This window comes from Alexandromys fortis, unplaced genomic scaffold (genome assembly GCF_014885135.2).
Source record: "Alexandromys fortis isolate MF-2015 unplaced genomic scaffold, M_Fortis_MF-2015_v1.1 scaffold_56, whole genome shotgun sequence".
Lineage (NCBI taxonomy): Eukaryota > Metazoa > Chordata > Mammalia > Rodentia > Cricetidae > Alexandromys > Alexandromys fortis.
In genome coordinates, this window is record NW_026067935.1 from 8771877 (window position 1) to 8790281 (window position 18405).

Here is an 18405-nt window from a genome sequence, read left to right on the forward strand (position 1 = left end):
TCTCTCTCTCTCTCTCTCTCTCTGTCTCTCTCTCTCTGTCTCTCTCTCTCTCTCTCTCTCTGTCTCTCTCTCTCTGTCTCTCTCTCTGTCTCTCTCTCTGTCTCTTTCTCTCTCTGTCCCTCTCTCTCTCTGTCTCTCTCTGTCTCTCTCTCTGTCTCTCTCATTGTCCTACCCAAGTCAATTTTCCTGACCCCTCCTGTTCTCCTCCTCACTCCACTTCTCCCCTCTCCATTCCCCTACCACCCCTCACTACCAATTTACTAAGAAGATCTTGTCTACTTCCCCTTCCGGCAGGGAGGAGGGAATCCATGTATATCTCTCAGGGTTTTCAATGTTTCCCGTCTTCTCTGGGGTTGTGAACTACAGGCTGGTTATCCTTTGCTTTACCTCTAATATCCACATTTGAGTGAGTGCCTACCGTGTTCGTCTTTCTGTGTTTGGGTTACCTCACTCAGGATGGTTTTTTTCTAGTTCTATCCATTTGCCTGCAAAGTTCAATATGTCATTGCTTTTTACCACTAAGTAGTACTCCGTTGTGTAAATTTACTACATTTTCTTTATCCATTCTTCATCTGAGAGACATCTATGTTGTTTCAATGTTCTGGCTATTACGAATAATGCTGCTATGAACATAGTTGAACACATGACCTTGTGGTATGGGTCTGCATCCTTTGGGTTTATGTAGATTGATGCACAATTTTTTGAGAAACCACCATACCGATTTCCAAAGTGGCTGTGCAAGTTGGCACATTGTTTGTTTTTTTTCTTGTACATAGGTGTGTTTTCTTGTGTGGGGGTGTGTTTTGTTTGTTTCAGAAATTCTCTATTGTTCTGTTGGAAGACAGTCCAAGGTCATGCAAGGGCAAAGGGAAGAACATCACAGTTCTCATTCCTGAGACCGCATCCCTCCATCAGAGCCCCTTTGTGGCAAGCTGCATGAACCCCAACCATTCATACCTGCAGAGGAGAAATGATGCTCCATCTACTGCCCCTGTCTCAGGACTGTCAGAAATGTCCTCCTGTACAGGACTGATGCTAATGGACACCAGAGACACCAAGTTCCTAGAAAACAGAGAACTTGTTGATTGATTTTTATGTTCAAATTTTTTACCTGCCTTGGTTGAAATAGGTAGGCAGCTCAGACCCCTGTGTTTCTACGCTAAGGAAAATAAACAGCCAGGGCATACAGTATTTTTCCAGTAATTGTTCTCTACCTCGAAGTCAGCCAGTTTCTTGCAGCCTCCAGCACTTCATGCATCCTCCCTGACCAAAGCGCTGTCAGTCAGGAGTGCCCTGATCATGCACACACAGGTTCCCACCGAACGATCGGTATCCGTGGGTGTGCGTGTGTGCGCGCACGTGTTTATGTGTGTGTGGGGGGGGGACGCGTGTGTTTGTGGGGGACGCGTGTGTCTGCGCGCGCGGGTGTGTGGCGGGGGCGGGCTCTGCGCCCGGGGGGCAGGGCTCCGCCGTGAGAGTGGCAGCTGGACTTGCGATGCTGCGAGGGACAGGGTGCAGAGCCGCAGTGCCGTAGTGGGCAGCAGAGGCAGTCTGCCCTGCTAGCAGTCGAAGCCCTAAACAGAGGCGAAAGACCCCGGTGCCGCCAACCCTGGAAGCCGCCTGATGTCCCCGCCCCAGAGAGGCTGCACTGAGAGGACGCCCGGGCGCACGCTTCGGTCCCCTTGTGTCTCTCGGTTCCTCTTTCCTCCCAAGTAAGGGAATAAGCAGCTAGGAGGGAGCGCCCCCGGGAAGCGCGCACCCAAGTGTTGCATGGTGAGGTAAGACCGCGGCCACAAAACAGAGGTTACCAGTTTGGGGGGATGTGGGGGAACGCGGCAGCAACTTGGAAAACCAGGGCAAAGCAAGAGTGGGTCCCGCGGCTGGGAAAGGAGCTGCAGATGAGGCCCCTGCGCCCATCCTGACAGCGCCACCTGCCACAAACCCGGGCGGGAGGGGATGCGCCAGTGGACTGTGCAGGGTGGGGCCCCCTCCCTGTACAGTCGGTCGGGACGCGAAGGTGTGCGGGAGACAGGCGGCCTTGCTTCGGGCAGTTTGCTGAAGCAACTGGTCAAATGTCTTCCTTTCTTACGTAGACTCCAGGGTATCCAGATCGCGGCACGCGGAGCCAGTGGGCTACGGGGAGCAGGGGCTGTCTTTCTGTTGCCTGGTGGCCAGAGCCCCTGATAGTCCCGCGGGGTTCTAAGACTTTGGGACACTCCAAGTTCAAAGCCTCTTGTGTCGTAGGCTTAGACAGACGCTGAAGAGAATACAGACAGCTTGGCAAATAAAGGAGGGAATATCAAGGGGAACCTAAAGCCGACCTGTTTCTTTTGGGTCACAAAACCTGTCTGTGTGTTTGTATCTTAATGGGGGTGCATTTAGAATCACCTGTGGGGATATAGGGCATTCAAAAAACTGCACCCGACCACCTCACGCCGTATCTTCTGGTGTCCCTTTTCTCGGGATTAGTGGACTAGAATTTGAGGAGGGGGCTGTGGACTTCTTGAAAGCCCTACAGGTGATTCTGAGGGTCCGCCTCCATCCCTGCCGCCGTTGCAGTGGACAGGGAAGAACCAGGCGCGCGAGAGCAGTTCTGCTGCGCACTTCGGGGTAGCGCATAGACCCCTCCCTCATCTCCAGGGAGGAGGGGGTCAGAGGGGTCTGCTAAGGAACGAGGTGACTTGTGACGTTGCTGTGTGAGTCCCCAGGCTCAGTAGCCCAGGCTCCTAGCTTATCTGCCAGGGCCTCATTAGCATACGATGACCTCCCTGTGGGGAGGAGGACTGAGGAGAGCTGTTTGTCAAGCTTTCGCTTCAGGGCCTTGAGGACCCATCATAGGTTTAGAAGTATACCACGGTCACCTCCAAACATAAGGAGGTACAGTAGTCAGACACAAGACTTCTATGTCTCGGTGCCTGGGGATTCAGTGTTTATACAGCGCAGCTCCCTGAGCCACTTGGGTACCCTCACGGTATGAAGGACTGAAGGATGTTGATGCACAGCACAAACATCAGGAACCAAATACACACACACACACACCCTTTAAAACTATACCCTTCTCAGTCTAGGGGTGTCCCCTCCATGGAAAGGTGCTTCTTGCTTAAAGGGCTGTATTTGACAGAAACTCCACTTTGAATATAAATTTTACTGATTAACTAAGACAGCTGTAACTAAGCTAATTTCCTGTGGTGTTTCTGGTCTGATCTAAGCCCATCCCCCCCCCCCCACACACACACGCACCATCCACTTAACATTTGACTCCATTATTCTAGGCATCATTGTTTCTGGGAGAGGTCTAGGGGTGGGAAGGAAGTAGAAAAATGCTTTTGTATGTGTGTGCCCACGTCCCATGTGTGTACATATCCTGTGTCTCTTTGTGTGCACATGTCCCTGTGTGTATACTTGCCCCATGCCTGTGTGTACGTGTTCCATGTTTCAGTGTGCATGTGTATGCACATGTCCCATGTCTGTGTGTGTACATATTCTATGTCTGTGTGTATATGCCCCATATCTCTGTGTGTATATGTTCCATGTCTTTCTGTGTGTCTATGTCCCCCTTCTCTGTGTGTGTGTATATATATGCCGTGTGTGTGTGTGTGTGTGTGTGTGTGTGTGTAAGGTCCTCTATCACTTTTTACCTTATTTTTAGGGATCAGGTATTACTAAACCCAGAGCTCACTGATTCAGCTAGGCTGGCTGACCATCAAGTTTGGGAATTCTCCTATCCTATCTCAGCCTCCTTGGCATTGAACTACACTGCCTTCCCCAGCTTTGTATATGGGTGTACATGGATCGGAACTCAGATCTCCATGCTCCTGCAGCGATCATTTTACCAATGAACCACCTCCCTATCCCCTTACACTTTCTATTATTTTATGTAGTCTTTAGTTCAAATCAACCAAACTGTGAGGGAAAATGATAAACATCAGGGCAGCTTGAAAGTAGAGTCTTAGAACTGGAAGAAACTCCTATGACCATCTATTCCATCTTCTCCACTGCCCACCCGCCTCCCCTCACAACAACAACAGGTGGCAAGGCTCCCTCAACCCCTGACCCTTGTTGGGGCCCAGCATGAGACTGGGAGTGTTTGCCAAGGCTGGTTCCAGCTCCTCCCCTGGAAGGGAAAGAGGAAGTGCTGTTTCATTGTGGGTAACATTCTTTTTAAAAAATACATATTGAATTCTATTACAACAGTATGATAGTCCCTTAATATAACAGTAGTTCCTGCTCATTGCAGAAAATTTGGGAAGTTGAAAGTGAAAAATTATCGCCCATGGTTCCTTCCACCCAGATCCCACATTTCTTAATACATTGACATATTTCTCGTCTGTCTATTTTTACGCCTTGAGGTCCTACACTCCATAGAGGGCTAGCATTTGTAGGTAACCTAATAAGTGCACTTTGCATGGTGTTAATCGTTCTATCTTCATCATGTCACTTAATCCTAGGAAATCCCTCGGAGACAGGTGTTATTATTATCAACCCCATTTCTCTAGGATGGCAGAGTGTACAGGTGACCGACTCCAGCGGCAGAGCCGCAGTGCAAACCCACGCTCCCCGGCTGTGATGTGCGGTCGCTATTGTGCCTCTGGCTTTTTGTTTTTTTCCTTACTTGGTCTTGTAGCAAGCATCCTCTCGCCAGCATCATTTCCCAGCTGTGTATTATTATGCTGTTAGCTATTTAACTTGCCCGCTCTCCTCGGCAACTACCAGTAAGTCTGGGCAAACTCTTTACCACGCACATTTCCAGTTCCTTCTTTCGGGTGGATTCCCAGAAGGAGAATTGCCAAGGCAAAGGCCAAAACTATTTGGAGGTTCCTTATAGGTACACAAGAAGCCACTGTTCCTTGTAAGAATAGAAGAGCTACACCGACTTACACTTCCATTTCCCTAGAGGCAGCTCTACCACAGTCTAAGTAGGTAAAGCTTAGCTACACGAGAATTGTGTAGGACTTGACAGGATAAAGCCACGTACATGAGCATCCCTGGCGGGATGGGAGAAGTCACACATGCAATTTAATTCATGCACTCAGATAGGGATGTGGAAACTGCTTCATATCAGGCTCTTCTTACTTATTGCTGTTGTTTTCTGATACAAAGTCTTCACTAATGTAGACCAAGCTAGCCTCAAACTCCCAGCAATCCTTCTGCCTCAACCTCCACAGTGATGGGATTACAAGCTTCTACAAAAGTGCTTAGCTTTAAAACTGTACCTAGTTTTATGTGACTAACTGTGGGCTACACAGTTCTTTGGCTGGGCACCACATGTTAACTTGGAACAAATCAAACTGTTGCATAAAAATATATAAATGTATATACTATCCCTCATCTTCACCCAGTGATTGCATTAATCCTCACCCTTGTAAACATACACCACCATCACAGTCAGGTTCAATAGATTCCCAGCAGCCACAGCTTCTTCACATTCTGGCCAGATTCACAGAGCCATTTGTTTACTACAAGTATCAGAATCGCACAGCAAAACCATCTTTACTTATAAGTAGCCAAGTTTGTCTAATCAAGTAGCAGCAACACCACCCAGAAAAAAAAAATCCAATCAAGACAACTCCAGATGAGACCATTTTTAGGAGGTTGTAGGCTGGTGAATTGGCTCAGCAGTAGAGCCCTTGCCATACCCATTCAATAAGGGAGACCAAGTTTAGACCACACCACCAACATGAAAACGAAAGAGGCATGTGTTGTGTGCCTACAATCCCAGTACTGGGAGGAATGGAGAGAGGAGGGTCCCTGGGGCTGGTTGGCCAGCCAACCTGGCTACATCAGTGAGCTCTGGGTTCAGTGAGAGATCATGTCACAAACTATAGAGTGGAGAAAGTTTGAAGTAGAGAGATTCCAACCACACACACCTATGCATGCACACACACATTCGTATACACGCATATGTATTCATACACACATATGCACACATACACACACGCCAAGGGATTATCATCACGAAACTACTGCCAAGTCAAAGAGTATGTGGCTGGCAAAGAAGAAAGCCAAGAAGACACCACCACTACTACCACCAACCCACAAGAGGGCAATTTTAAAAGAAATGAATTGGCCCTGGTCATGGGTTTTCTTTAGAGCTGTGTTTGCCTCATACCTGCCGCTACTACCAGCAACTGGGGCAGTAGCTTTATGTTGTTACACATGGAAAAAGCCTCGTCTGAGTCTTATCACTGAAATCAACTCTGCAGGACTCAGCTCAGGGCCAGATAGATCCTTCTGAAAACCTCTCCCCATTGTGCGTGGAAGATGGAGGTCTCAGTAGCATAGAGTATAGACTTGTCTTGCCATGGTGAAGACATTTCTTTCACATGTCCTCACTGAGCTACAGACTCACTCAGGGCAGAGCTGAACCTATGTTTCCACTACATCCCCAGCACCTGAGGTTTATACGTAGGTGACATTCAGTAGAATCGACTGAATAGATGCATAGACAAGTAAGAATGCCCGGGGCTCTGTTCTGGGTGCTTTGGGCACAGTTCTCTTCCACTGCATCTTCATTCTGCTCAGTCAGTCTTGGAAATGTGCCTGAGCTCTATCTGGAGTGATGTTGTCTATTTTCACGTATCTCTCTCTACCCATGCTTGTTTAAATCCCCAAAATAAAACACAATTAGAGTTTCAGCTTCACAGTCACACTGGTTGTATTTCTCGTGCTTAGTGAGACAAGCAGCTCTCGGTGGATGCGCTGGAGATTGTAAATCTCCTTAACTGCAGAATCCAGCATCCTAGAGTATGAACGGGATGCCTGTGTCTGTCTTGGTTTCTACCATGTCCTCTGCACAGTGTCTGACCCACAGGAAAGAGAGAAAATAGAGGAAAGGCTCTGTCTGCTCCCTGCCCCCTACCGTACCCTCTCCCCTACCGTACCCTCTCCCCTGTCACTGACGTCACTATAAGCCTGGTGTTGATAACCCCATCTCTTGGACAAGGATGGTGAATCTCAGAATGTTTGCGTAGCTTTGCCTGTGGGTGTGCAAAGCTGTTGGGAGAGACGGACTTTTCCACACAGATCTAACGGTTCTGAAGCTCCCAAGGCTCTCTGCTTCTCCTCAGCACCAAAGTGCACAGTGATGCTGATGCGACTTGTCACCCTCCTGGCTGCCTGGGAAGCAGATAAAAGGGTGAATTTGTGGTGTTCAAAGGGAAACCATCCATACAATTTGTAGCTGCAAGTGGCATTCAAGAGTGCAAAAACTGTGCTCAGGGTGTGAGGAGGCCTCGCCTCTGGATTTAACTGGCAAAGCACTCCAGCCGGCCGCTACCCTCTGTGAGTCTCCCAAGAGCAGGATTGACTTACCTAGGATCACAGTCCCCTTCTTAAGGGCGGCCTAATTATAATTCAAAGGGAAGTGAGCACCTTCCTCGCTTCTTCAATTCTATTTCTGCTAAAAGCTTCCTGAGGCCTAATGAGATATTTATGCCATTAACACTGGCTGTGATTCCTATCCATGGAAGTAACCCAGCTTGCCTCCTGATTGACCCCTGAACTCCCCTTCTCACCCTGTCACCCCGGTTCATCGTTGTCATACAGGTGGCACCTGGAATACAAACGCAGAGACTTTGTGTTTATTCCATGTTTTGTATCATTTCATTTATCTTTCTCAATAGCCTGCTATGATATTTCTGACTCTGTTGTGATCCACTGTTTCTGCTGGCCCTTCCAGCAGGTTCCAGCCATCCCAAATGTGATGTTCGTGACCACACCACCCAAGTTATGAGCATAAACAATGAGCATTATAGGAGTCACTTCTCTCTATCCTCCAAGACTAGTTAGGTATGAATTCAATAATTGAACAATGTGTTTTTAGAAAAGTTATTCATCTTACTGTACCTTCATCTAGCTCATATTTTCTATCTTTTCCAAGAGACTGTCAGGCAAAGCTCATCTAACACCTTGGGATGGTCCTGATTCCCTGCCACTGAAATTCCCTTAGTCTGCTCTTCAGTACCCTTGTCAAAGAAGCAACGCCATTAATTTAATAATAAATTGCCCTTGGTGAGCCGACGTTACCTCATAGATTTCACAACTTCAGTGCTAATTCCTAATTCTGTTTCAGAACATTTTCTGGGATTAACATCAGCCCCTCAAGATAAGAAACTTTCAGCCAGGCAGTGATAGTGCATGCCTTTAATCCCAGCACTTGGGAGGCAAGGGCAGGTGGATCTCTGTGAGTTTGAGGCCAACCTGGTCTACAAATCAAGTTCCAGGACAGCCAGGACTGTTACACAGAGAACCCCTGTCTTGGAAAAAAAAAGAAAAAAAGATGAGAAATTTTTCCAAGTTACTTCCCAGTAAAAGAATGGACTTCTCTCCGTTCTGAAGATGATGGTGATGGTGGTACTCATAGTGGTGATGGCCCCCTTGCTGCATAACTCTGGATATAATATGTTCAAGTTATATGAACTACATGTTACGTCAGCACTCTAGAATGCTCTTCAGTCATAGGAGACATGTATTAATTTGTGGCATATCTAAGAGTTCCTAGTATGGTTGGAAATAAGATTGGCGAAGGAGCCAAGAGAGTGTCTAGTCCTTAGTCATCATCTCAATGAAGAGCCCAGGCCAAGAACCTAGGCACGTGCCAGAAGTCCCAACTGCTTGAAAGACTGCAGCCAGGGAATTAATTACAAGTTCAAGGCCCTGTTTAGTGACAAACCGTGCTAAAATAACAAATAAACAAAACAAAAAGGTGGAGCTCTCCACCTACCCAGGATGAGCCTGGCCTGGAGGTCACAGCAGAGAGGAACCACCTTCTTGTTGATGGTTGTTTTATTCTTTACTCTTTTGGGGGGGCCTGCCACCCAGCTCCCAGATAACACTGAGGTTTATTCTGTCTTATGAATGCCTGGCCGTAGCTTGGTTTATTTCTAGCCAGCTTTTCTTAACTTAAATTATCCTGCCTACCTTTTGCCTCTGAGTTTTTAGTGTTCTCTTACTTCTGTATATCTTACTTTTACTCTTACTCCATGGCTGACTGGGTGGCTGGGTGGCTGGGTGGCTGGTCCCTGACATCCTCCCCTCCTTGCTCCTCTATCTCTCCTCCCAGATTTTTCCTATCTATTTTCTCTGCCTGTCAGCCCTGCCTATCCTTTCTCCTGACTCACCATTGGCCATTCAGCTCTTTATTAGACCAAACAGTTGTTTTAGACAATCAAAGTAACACAAATGCAACATAAAAGAATGCAACACATCTTTGCATCATTGAACCAATATTTCACAGCATGAACAAATGTAACACCTTAAGCTAACATTCCACAGCACCATCTCTGCTCTAACGAGTGTTTCTCCAGAGTGGTGTTCCTTCTTCTTGCCTTCTCTTCTGAAGGTTTTGATTCATGTAAAAAAAATTCACTTCTCCTTTAATAATTGACCTCCTAAGTGATCAATATCCCAATGAAAACAGAAGGTGCTTTTCCTTGATCACAGTGTGAAAAAAGAGAGCATTAAAACACCTTGAAAGTTCTTTCTCTTCTTCCTTCCTTCCTTCCTTCCTTCCTTCCTTCCTTCCTTCCTTCCTTCCTTCTTTTTTTCTTTCTTTTTTCCATCCACAAGGGTTACATAGCTCAGGCATGTCTCAAACTCACCATCTCTCTGCCTCAGCCTCTGAAGTACTGAGATTACAAATATGCTCCAAGACAAGAAAGAGTATAAGAGAGAAGAGGTTTAAGTAAAATATTATCTTAATAATTAATAATAAACATGCTTTGCATACTTAGAAAAGCAGCAATGTGTTTATAGCCATAATCTCTCCTGATTCCAGTCACAGGCCTATGAGGCAGGCACTGTGGACGTCTCCAGCCCATCTCACCGGTGTGATCACTGAAGCAGGGGCCGTGAGCAAGAAAAGGTTAACAGAGGAAACCCCAAACAGCTAATAAAGTCAGATCTGTCCTCCCAGCTGGCCATTCGAGCCTTACCCTCCTTTCCATGTGGTCTGCATGGTGGAGGTGGCTTTGCATACACAGGAACTGGCTTTTCACTTTCTTTATGGTCCATCTGGTGTGGAAGCTCTAAGCAGCTAGGGTTCAGCAAACCACTTCCATCTTCAGGGCCTGCGGTACAGAATGTTTTCATTGCCTACTATATTTCTGTACCTCTCCGCTCTTGGACAACAACCACTGTAGACCCACCTTTAATTAACTGGGCTGAAAAAATATCTCTGCATCTTCTATGGAGCCAGGTGCTCTTTCCAGGATCTTTGAGGGCCAAGGTGGGTGTTGCTATCCAGACCACTCCATCCTAAAGCTTCATCAGCAAGGATGCCCAGGAGCCTTAAAACCTGCCCCCCAGGACATCACTGGTAGAAGTGCCTTTTGTTTCCTTTTCTAGTGCCAGCATGCCTGCCTGATTCTAATAGTCTCCAGGTGGTGTTTCTTTACTAGAAAGCCAACAGCCCTGCATCCCTGTATCTGAGAAAGCCCTGCTCTGCCCAAAAACCTTGCTGCACCAAACCCCTAAATCATGCAAGTCACATCGAGTGCATTCCTGTAGAGACTCTCAGTCATGAAACCAAATGTGCACTAAGCACCCACTGTGGGCTCCACACAGGACCGGTTTCCGAAAGAAATGTTTTCCATCAATTGTGTGAACAGAGCCAAAACCAGACAGTGCTGATCTTAGATGAAAGTCAGAGGCAAATCCACAAGGCAAGAAGTTAGTAGATGGGGGGAGCCAGGGAATAATCTGGAGAGCTTGAGCCACAGTTGTCAACAAAGGAGAGGGAACAGAATAAGCAAAGGCTCCACAATGGAGTTCAGAGTTGCTAAAGCAAAAACTGTGGGTCAGGAAGTGAAAAGAGGCAAGGCTGGAAATGTGATCTGCCAACCCATAGAGGGTCATGTCTGCCCCAGTAAAGCATACAGTTTTTTATACAGAAGGGAAGGGCAATGAAAATTTTTAAGTGGGGAATGATATGGTCATATTGAAATGTTAAAATTGGGCTGCAGTGTGGCATGAAGACAAGAGGGAAACAGGGCTTCCCCCAGGAAGCTTTGAAGAGAAACTGGGGTAGCATGAGGACTGAGGAAATGGTGGCAGGAATGAAGGGAAGGACGGACACGGAAGGGAATGAAAATATCAGTGAGAGGCAGAGAGCAGGGGAAACAGGGGCTTCTGTCTCTGTGCCTGGGAGAATAATGGCTTCATGGATAAGGGAAGTAGGAAACACTAGCAGAATGTGTGCGGTGGTGCATTCAGCTTGTTAAACTTGAGGTGTCCATGAGGGGTGCAGATGGGAATGGCATTATAGCCATTTGCAGACTGAAGATGCTGCAAAGATCACATCTCAGCCTTTTGGCTGAGCTTTGGGTACCGTGGAAGCCCAAATGGGGAACACCACAGAAAGCTTTAACTGAACACAAAGCTTACAAGATGCATGGAGGCATAGGAATGGGGGCTGCAGTGGACACACCGAAGTCACAATAATATAGGCATTCTCAGAACAGGAAAGGAGGAACGGAAGGCAAGATGCAGAAATATGCCAAAGTTCAAACAGTTCATGGCATGTTTGGGGGAAGATGAAGCTTATACTGGTAAAAAGTTATCATTATAAAAAAAAGCGGAGATATTGTTACAAAATGAGAAAAGCAATATTTGATTTTCAAAGAGACAAGGGGCAAGTACCAGGCGCTCTACACCATGAACCATCAGAAGGAACCTGAGGTCTCATTATAGAACATTGATGGAAGAATTCCACAAGCAGGAAGATAGGGAGAGGAGGTGCTCAGAAAGTGGACCACTGATATTTTGTAGTGATGAAAGTCATTTACTCAAAATGATCTTGCCAATCAAGAACTGAAAATTAAGAATGGAAATGATGCTCTGTGAAAGACACAAAGCCACTGTGGAGTGCACCCTGTGATCTCAGCACTCTACCTCAAAAAATAGTGAAAAAGAAATAAGCTGGGCGGCGGTTGTACACACCTTTAATCCCAGCACTCCAGAGGCAGAGGTAGGTGGATCTCTGTGTGTTCAAGGTCAGCCTAGTGTACAGAGTTCCAGGACAGCCAGGGCGACACAGGGAAACCCTGTCTTGAAAAATCAATAATAATAATAATAATAATAATAATAATAATAATAATAATAATAATAATGCCTTAGTAGGTGGCTCAGTCAGTAAAGCTTACTGCAAAAACATAAGTACCCCAGTTTGATCCCCAGGACTGATGTCAAAAAGCCTGTTCTGAATTAGGGAGATAGCTCTGTGAATGAAGTTGGCTGTCCTGCAAAGGTGGGGGTCAGTGTTTAGACTACTCTCTCTCTGTTTCTCTGTTCGTATCTCCCACCTGGCTTTACTCTGCTAAGCCATTGGCCAAAATAGCTTTATTTATTAACCAATAAAAGCAACACATATACAGAAGGACATCCCACATCATTTCTTTTTTTCTTTCCAAATAAAAAGAGAAGTTTTACCTTTAACATATTAAAATTACATCCACAAAACAGCTATTGAGCAAGAATTATAGTTACAATATTTAATCTATTTACATTTGGCAAATTAAGGAAAATACTCTATTATCTATTCTATCTTTGTGAATCTAAAGTTTTGTATCTAATTTATCTTTTATTTTAACTAAGGAAAACTATAATTATAACTATCTAATCTTCCACTCCATTAAAGACCACAGAAGGATATAATATTACCTAAGTAAACAGGAAGTGCATTGTAAGCATCTTCCAAAACTCTAGAAATGACAAAGACATCTCGCTGCCTGGACAGTCAACCAAAGTTCTTCTGTAACTTTGGGGCATCCATCTTCAGCCTACAGGCCCATAATCTCTGGCAGACTTTTTTTAGGAAGCAGGAAATTTGAAAGTCTGCTTCACCGATACTGGCAGTTTATCAGTCACTTTCTTCTGAGTCCTTCAGGATGTCTGATAGACTCTTTCATAAAACAGGAGCCCTGAAGGACTGTCTCACCTTCTTTATGTAAGTTCAGCAGTCATTCTTTCTGTGGGTCCTGCATGTCCAGTTCATACAGCATACCATCAAGCAATCCAGGAATGAGCAATTTCTTGCCCAAATGGCTAGCAAACTCTGTAAGGAGCCTCTTCAATGCTCATCATCCTCTTGAAGTAGATTGGTGCTGTCAGGAGCAGACGTGTCTCACTGTCAAGAAAAGTCTAAGTTCTTAAAATATTTTAAATGCCATATTCTGTAGGTTTTTAAAGTGTTTGAAGATTAACTATCACTCTGAAATGTATCTCTGCATATCTAGAAAACCTAACATTGACTATTACAGACTACTATCCATAATTTTTAACTACCATAACATTTTTAAATGAGCTGTATAAACATAATACCTTAAACAAGAGTAGAAATATACACGTAACAAAATTGACCTTAAATTTGCGTCAATAAACCAAAGTCTATGCCAATGTATTCATTTCTATATAATGTCCCCTTTCAAATGAAAACAAACATTTATAAACAATCATTTTGGGAATTTGGGCATTGTTTTCTCTAAACTGCTTCCTGCTGTTTGTTGGGTGAAGTATTTGTAGGGTTCATGGAGACCTTTTGGAGATTCTTGGTCCATCAAACCACATTAGCGTGGAAGGAATTCACAGGTTCCCATCCTCTGTGGAAACAAAAGCAGAACCTCTTTTTCAAAGTAACAAATCCTTAGACTCAAATTTTGAAGTCAAGATACCTTTAAAATATATATGTTGGTTTAGCTTAGCAACCTGTACAATGAAATGTCTCTCTGTACTTAGCCCATTCACAGTCAAAAAATTCAAACACAATAACATACATAATCTGTACTCTTTGTATATTTTCCATCTTTATGTGGCCTTTTTTACTTTATTACTTTTTGATATTTATTTTATTATCTTTACTCCTTTAATACTCTTTCTTCTCTCTCTAAAGCCCATGTACATTTATCCAATACTGTGACCCATTCAGAAGTCTTTTTCATCTGAATCTGTCTTATTGCATATCTGTAATCATTTTCTGACCAGGAGCACTTCTTAAAATGCTAAGTGATCTGGCTAGGACTAGAGCAGCCACTTTAGTTGTTCCTTTCACCCTGCTCGACTTTCCAGCATGACAGACGTCCATTTAATGCCAGCTCTGGGAGCCGTGTTTACTACCCCAACTCTGGGAAGCTGTTGGCCCGTGTCACCACCAAGTAACTTTTAGCACATTGCCCAAAAACACCATTCAATTACAAAAGAATCAGAGTCATTTGTGCTACCAGAATGAACCAGAAAGCCATTTCTTAAAGAAGCTGTGCAGTTTTTGCTGCTAATGCTGAGTCAGGGAGCCTTCTCTTAAAGAAGCCATATCACTGCTTGCTGCCAGAAAACAGAGCCAATTTGGAAAAAAAAATGTGGCTACCAAGATGCTCCTATTGACTACCATTTTGTGGGTCTAGAACCCTTTTGTAATGCTTTCTTAGGCTTTATGTGATTGTACATTGCCAAATGCTGGGTGCTGTTTTATAACAAGATGCTGCGCTTACATTTCCCAGCTGCCTGACATGAATAATCACACAGAAACTATATTATTAATTGCAACATTCTTTGACCAATGTCTCAAGTGTATTTCTAACTAGCTCTTACATCTTAAAAACTCATTTCTATTAATCTGTGTATTGTTACTAGGCTGTGCTTCTCTGTGTCAGCATGCTACTCTTTTGACAGCTACATGGTGTCTCCTTGACTCCATCTACTCTCTATATATATCTCTGTTTAGATTTTCCACCTGCCTTTACTCTGCTAAGCCATTGGCCAAAACAGCTTTACTCATTAGTCAATAAAAGCAACACACATACAGAAGAACATCCCACATCAGATGCTGGTCAGTGGATACCAAATCAAAGATAGGAACAAGTTCTGTGATGGGACTGCATACAGGTAACATAGGGACTGCATAGAGGTAAGGTAGAGGACTATATGTAGGCATCATATGAACTATACACAGACATCTTAGGGAACTGTTTACAGTATAGGTACTATAGGGTACTGTATAAGTACTGAAAGAGACTGTGGTGGTTTGAAGGAGAATGGCCTCACAGGTTCATACATTTGCATGCTAGGTCCCCAGTTGAAGAACTGTCTGGAAGGATTAGGGTGTGCAGCCTTGTTGGAGAAGGTGGGTCTCTGGAAGTACGCTAACTTTGAAATTGCCAGGCCTGGTGTCTCTCTCTACCTACTGCCTGAGGATCAGGAAGCAAAGCTCAGCTACTTCAGTATATCTACCTATGTGCTATACCATTCATCCCACCATAATGATATGGGGCTAACCCTCTGAAACTGTAAGCAAGACCCCAATTGAATGTTTTCTTTTATAAAAAGTTACCTTGGTCATAATGTCTCTTCATAGTAGAATAGTGACCAAGACAAAAACTATGTATAGGGACTGCATATAGGGAGTGTAGGGGTCTGTATATAGGGACTGTATGTGAGCACTATAGGGTACCATTTATAGACATTGTGGGGAGTTGTATATAATTTTATAGGCTGTATGTTTCAGAAAGTTAAAAGAAAGGATTCTGAACACTTTTGCCATAAAGAAATAATAAATTTTTGAGGAGGTAAATGTTTGATTTCAATGTTTAGTTTACAATGCATGCATTACTGAAATACTACATTCTATCCCTAATATATATAAACTTTATGGTTTATGTATCAATTAAAACTAGTTCTAAGTCCAGGCTACTTAATATAAGAACTAAATTTCTCATTTTGTAATGTGGAAAGTCATACTTTTTTATTGTTAACATAGAAATACAGGCATAAATATATTTTAAATAGGAGTAGGTCAATATAAAGCTAGATATCCTATTTTTAATCTCAAAATTAGAAGGTAGAGTTGGAATCCTATAGTCAAGATTAAAAACTAAATAAGAAAATGGAAAAAAGACATAAAAATAGAAGCATAAGATAAGATGATAGAAATGAGGTCAAACATGCACACTATCATATTAAGTGTGACTGGTTTTATTATTTCTCTTAAAAGACAAAAAGAACCATAGTTTGGGGTATGTTCCAGTTCTAAATATATTATGTTTTACACAAAATGGGACAGAACAGGTAAAGTAGAGAAAAAACACAGGTATACTAAGAAAATACAAAAAAAGAATGTTATTCATATTAAGCAATATAGAATTTATATGGAAAACATGATTAAAATAATTAGAAATATCACATTTATGAATATTTTTATCCCAAATAGCAAGTATCAAAACATATTAAATAATTTGGCTAAACACAGTTGGAGAGGAACATCATATCCATTGTCAGTCAGACTTCAACAAATCGAGTGATCAAAATAAACGATCCCATAAGGAATTTTAAGGATCTAGGCAACGTGATGAGATGGATACACATGGGATTTACATTTAAATGAACATGTGTAGTTATTAAAATGGCTATGGAATGCTAAGATATTTTTACCTCTTCAAAGGGAAGATTAAACATTCTGGAAAGTAGACTCTTTCTGGGACTGAGAGGAAAGTAACGCTGAAATGCGATCCTCCAGGGTGACATGCTCTGGGAAGGCAGCCTGGAGATAGGCCTTACACACCTCTTGGCCACTCTTAAGTTGGCTCGCAGAGGGAATGAGTCCTGACATTCATCAGAAGCACCTCCTTCAAGAATGAGCGAGAAAGCAAGAAACAGGAGCTAAGGAAAATGCAAAATGGGGTTCGAGAGAGAGAATAACACAGAGAATGCAAATGTGGTAATCCAGCTGGGGCGGCTTTAAAGATTGGAATCCTAATGGAATAGGGGCGTGGCAAGAAGGCGTGACGTCTGCCAATGGGAAGAGATGGAAGGGCTGAAAAGGCAGCCTGGTGTGCAGAGAAGTGGAAGCAGTATGGAAGGACTCCAAGGAAAGCAGAGTCGCTAAAGAATGAAACCAACAGCCCACTGTGGAAGTATCGTATAAAGGGTGGACAATCACTGCAGAAGCCAGCTTAGACTGTGCCCAGACCACGACTGCATTCGGCTTTAAGACTATGAACTAAAGAAAATGCATGCATTGTAACAAGAAATTCTGAAACAACAAACATGAGAATAACTTTTATTTTTTATTATTTTTTTTTGAGACAGGGTTTCTCTGTGTAGCTGTAAAGCCTGCCTTGGAACTCGCTCTGTAGACTAGGCTGGCCTCGAACTCACAGAGATCTGACTGCCTCTGCCTCCCGAGTTCTGGGGTTAAAGGTGTGCACCACCACCGCCCAGCTGAGAGTAAAGCTTTTTAAGGTTTTGTAGTGTTTGTTGCTTCTGCTGTGCTGAGGCTCAAAGCCAGGGCTTTGCACATGCTGCTGTAGATAAGAATTCTACCAGGCTCACCCTCTCATCTGTGCTAAAGCCAGAAGCCTCTGGGTCAGGACGAAAGGTTGAGGCAATGAAAACGAAATGTTCTGAATTCCTGAGTTATGAATCATTTTATTCTTGACACTTAATATAGAAAATGATAGCTGCAAAACACAATTTAATATTGAAAACCATTTATTTATATATTGGGGTAGGGCACATGCCACGGTGCACATGGACATCAGAAGGTGACATCTGAGAGATTCTCTCCTTCCAGCATGTGGGTCCCAGGGATGGAATTCAGAGTATCAGATTCAGGAGCAAGAGCCCTTCACCACCTGTGGTAGGACTTTACCCCACTAATTCATTTTTCAAATCAGTGGTCTGAAAAAGCATAATCCATGCTTATAAGAAAAATAAGAGAAATTGAAAGGAGGCACTCAAAATAATAATAGCAATAATTAAAAAATGAGCTCAATTTTAATAATCTCACTTTATTTGCTAAAAGCAGCATTTTAGTGCGTGCGTGCGTGCGTGTGTGTGTCTGAGACAGGCTCTCTCACCATTTAGGTTAAAATAACACCATGTCCATGGTATTTATATATAATTTTGTGGCATTTATCTTCTTCCATGCCAACAATAGAATAAAGATGACATTTTCTCAGCTTTAGTCTGCCGGATTTTTGTTATTGTTTTGCGAAATGGCCTACATTGTTGAGTGCTCCCACAGGTCATCTTCACCACAAGCAGTAGACTACTGCTAACTTTCCCTCAATTTTCAGTTTGTGGTGGTGTTTTTATTCAGAGTTGTTGGGTCATTTTATGCTATATTTTATGGAACAACTTTCTGATATAAGCTTGTAGCCCCTGCCTACGTAGTCCCTCATTGTGTGTCTTCATCCTTCCTTCTCAGAATGAAGCCACAGCCTACTCCCATGATTTTTTTTTTCAAAAAGAACTATTTCTTAACCCTCGGCATTGGGAAGGGTTTAATGCTTCCCCATTTTGTAGAACTTCAATCTGACTTCCTTCCAGGATCTTACAGTCAATCCATCTTTGTATCAACAACAAGAAGCCCCCTGGATCTAGAGTTCAGCTGTCTATTAGAACCCGGCTTCTTCTCCG

The 18405-nt window shown here is 43.7% G+C and overlaps 1 protein-coding gene across 1 annotated transcript in view; it reads left to right on the forward strand.

The window, feature by feature from the left end:
* The first annotated feature begins 1545 nt into the window (after nt 1-1545).
* LOC126504349 (diacylglycerol kinase gamma-like) overlaps nt 1546-18405 on the forward strand; it is a 70403-nt gene continuing 53543 nt past the window's right edge. Inside the window, exon 1 of the mRNA XM_050146647.1 lies at nt 1546-1778. The gene's annotated coding sequence lies outside the window, so the exon portion shown is untranslated. The remainder of the gene's footprint in view (nt 1779-18405) is intronic.